The 3,843-nt window shown below is 39.6% G+C and overlaps 1 non-coding gene across 1 annotated transcript; it reads left to right on the forward strand.

Moving 5' to 3' along the window:
- The first annotated feature begins 237 nt into the window (after positions 1 to 237).
- TRNAY-GUA (transfer RNA tyrosine (anticodon GUA)) lies at positions 238 to 310 on the forward strand. The gene has a single exon. It is a non-coding gene; the product is annotated as a tRNA-Tyr (tRNA).
- Positions 311 to 3,843: the final 3,533 nt, after the last annotated feature.

A 3,843-nucleotide genomic window follows, 5' to 3' on the forward strand; every position in this document is an offset into this window, starting at 1 on the left:
AAAAAAGAAAAGAAAAGGTGTATGTTGGCATACAGTCCATATGACAATCCATGTGTTTGTGAATGTATACATATAATGCATATATTCTTGTGTCTATACATTTGTATGTTTACATGTATGTTAATATATTAATCTTCACAGGAGGTACTAGTGGCAAAGAACCCTCCTTCCAATGCAGGAGGATGTAAAAGAAGTGGTTTCGATCCTTGGGAAGATCCCCTGGAGGTATATAGGGCTTTCCTGATAGCTCAGTTGGTAAAGAATCTGCCTGTAATGCAGGAGACCCTGGTTCAATTCCTGGGTCAGGAAGAACCACTGGAGAAGGGTAGGCTACCCACTCCTGTGTTCTTGGGCTTCCTTTATAGCTCAGATGGTAAAGAATCTGCCTGCAATGCAGGAGACCTGTGTTTGATCCCTGGGTTGGGAAGATCCCCTAGGGTTGGGAAGATACCCTGGAGAAGGGAAAGGCTACCCCCTTCAGTATTCTGGCCTGGAGAATCCCATGGACTGTTACATAATACATATATATATATATATATATATATATATATATATATATATGAACTGAACAAGGCAAACCATTCAATACCACATTAATCCAAGCCTATGCCCCAAACAGTAATGCTGAAGAAGCTGAAGTTGAATGGTTCTATGAAGACCTACAAGACCTTTTAGAACTAACACCCAAAAAGATGTCCTTTTCATTATAGGGGACTGGAATGCAAAAGTAGGAAGTCAAGAAACACCTGGAGTAACAGGCAAATTTGGCCTGGGAGTACGGAATGAAACAGGGTAAAGTCTAATAGAGTTTTGCCAAGAAAACGAACAGGTCATAGCAAACACACTCTTCCAACAACACAAGAGAAGACTCTACACATGGACATCACCAGATGGTCAACACTGAAATCAGATGGATTATATTCTTTGCAGCCAAAGATGGAGAAGCTCTATACAGTCAGCAGAAACAAGACTAGGAGCCAACTGTGGCTCAGATCATGAGCTCCTTATTGACAAATTCAGACTTAAATTGAAGAACGTAGGGAAAACCACTAGACCATTCAGGTATGACCTAAAACAAATCCACTATGATTATACAGTGGAAGTGAAAATAGATTTAAGGGACTAGATCTGATAGACAGAGTGCCTCCATCCAGAACTATGGATGGAGGTTCATGACATTGTACAGGAGACAGGGATTAAGACCATCCCCATGGAAAAGAAATGCAAAAAAGCAAAATGGCTGTCTGGGGAGGCCTTACAAATAGCTGTGAAAAGAAGAGAGGTGAAAAGCAAAGGATAAAAGGAAAGATATTCCCATTTGAATGCAGAGTTCCAAATAATAGCAAGGAGAGATAAGAAAGCCTTCCTCAGCTATCAATGCAAAGAAATAAAGGAAAACAACAGAATGGGAAAGACTAGAGATCTCTTCAAGAAAATTAGAGATACCAAGGGAACATTTCATGCAAAGATGGGTTTGATAAAGGACAGATGGTATGGACCTAACAGAAGCAGAAGATATTAAGATGAGGTGGCAAGAATACACAGAAGAACTGTTCAAAAAAGATCTTCATGACCCAGATAATCATGATGGTGTGATCACTGACCTAGAGCCAGACATCCTGGTATGTGAAGTCAAGAGGACCTTAGAAAGCATCACTATGAACAAAGCTAGGGAAGGTGATGGAATTCCAGTTGAGCTATTTCAAATCCTGAAAGATGATGCTGTGAAAGTGCTGCACTCAATATGTCAGAAAATTTGGAAAACTCATCAGTGGCCAAAGGACTGGAAAAGGTCAGTGTTCATTCCAATCCCAAAGAAGGGTAATGCCAAAGAATGCCCAAACTACCGCACAATTGCACTCATCTCACACACTAGTAAAGTAATGCTTAAAATTCTCCAAGCCAGGCTTCAGCAATACGTGAACCATGAACTTCCAGATGTTCAAGCTGGTTTTAGAAAAGGCAGAGGAACCAGAGATCAAATTGCCAACATCTGCTGGATTGTCAAAAAAGCAAAAGAGTTCCAGAAAAACATCTATTTCTGCTTTATTGAGTATGCCAAATCCTTTCACTGTGTGGATCACAATAAACTGTGGAAAATTTTGAAAGAGATGGGAATACCAGACCACCTGACCTGCCTCTTGAGAAACCTATATGCAGGACATGGAACAATAGACTGGTTCCAAATAGGAAAAGGAGTACGTCAAGGCTGTATAGTATCACCCTGCTTATTTAACTTCTATGCAGAGTACATCATGAGAAACGCTGGGCTGGAGGAAGCACAAGCTGGGATCAAGATTCCCAGGGGAAATATCAATAACCTCAGATATCCAGATGATACCACCCTTATGGCAGAAAGTGAAGAGGAACTAAAAAGCCTCTTGATGAAAGTGAAAGAGGAGAGAGAAAATGTTGGCTTAAAGCTCAACATTCAGAAAACGAAGATCATGGCATCTGGTCCCACCACTTCATGGGAATAGATGGAGAAACAGTGGAAACAGTGTCAGACTATATTCTGGGGGGCTCCAAAATCATGGCAGATGATGATTGCAGTCATGAAATTAAAAGATGCTTACTCCTTGGAAGGAAAGTTATGACCAACCTAGATAGCATATTCAAAAGCAGAGACCTTACTTTGTCAACAAAAGTCTGTCTAGTCAAGGCTATGGTTTTTCCTGTGGTCATGTATGGATGTGAGAGCTGGACTGTGAAGAAAGCTGAGTGCTGAAGAATTGATGCTTTTGAACTGTGGTGTTGGAGAAGACTCTTGAGAGTCCCTTGGACTGCAAGGAGATCCAACCAGTCCATTCTGAAGGAGATCAGCCCCTGGATTTCTTTGGACGGAATGATGCTGAAGCTGAAACTCCAATACTTTGTCCACTTCACGCGAAGAGTTGACTCATTGGAAAAGACTCTGATGCTCAGAGGGATTGGGCGCAGGAGAAGGGGATGACAGAGGATGAGATGGCTGGATGGCATCACGGACTCGATGCACATGAGTTTGAGCAAGCTCTGGGAGTTAGTGATGGACAGGGAAGCCTGGTGTGCTGCGATTAATGAGGTCGTAAAGAGTCTGACATGACTGAGTAACTGAACTGAACTGAATACATCTTTTAAAAATTAAGTTCTGTTTCATATTTCAGTAAATCAATGTAAAAACTCTACCGTAGAAACATTGAATGCAGTAGAATTTTATTTAAATTGTCTCTTCCCATTCAAAATGTTACTGAAATTCACATGAGTGAATGAACTTAGTTGTGAGTATTGCTGAAACAAAGCAGTTGATGCTTTCTTCCACCGTTGAAGAATCATTAAACAAAATAAGATTTTGCCCTTTTCCTTCTTCAAGAATTAAGGTTTCTTTTTTGATTGTCTTGAGTTGGCAAGGTACAAGTTGTATGACAAGTTGTCTGAAGGTCCATTTTTACTTTTACTTTTTCCATTTTATTGCTCAGGATACAATAATTTACTCTCTGTACAGGGTAAATTTTTAAAAAGCAGAGAGTAAATAATAGTTGTTTTTTTGTACATTGCAAAATAATAGTTGAAATTTTTAAATTAAACCTAATGCCATATTTCATTCTTGCACATTGAAATGTATTTATACATGTATTTGAATGAGGAAGAAGACCATTTATGTGAGGTGACTGTCTTTGGTAGTGCTCTACAGACTGGATAAGGCTAGAGATGCAAAAAATATTGCTGGAGAAAAGAATGGCAGAACCCAGTCAGTCTCCACATGCACAATAAACTATTTTTTCCACCATGATATGGAGCCTGGAAAAACTGTCATATGAAACACTCTTCTAGATGTCTTTCCTATTAAAAAAAATAAATGTTTTA

Source organism: Bos mutus, chromosome 2 (genome assembly GCF_027580195.1).
Source record: "Bos mutus isolate GX-2022 chromosome 2, NWIPB_WYAK_1.1, whole genome shotgun sequence".
NCBI classification, from domain to species: Eukaryota; Metazoa; Chordata; class Mammalia; order Artiodactyla; family Bovidae; genus Bos; species Bos mutus.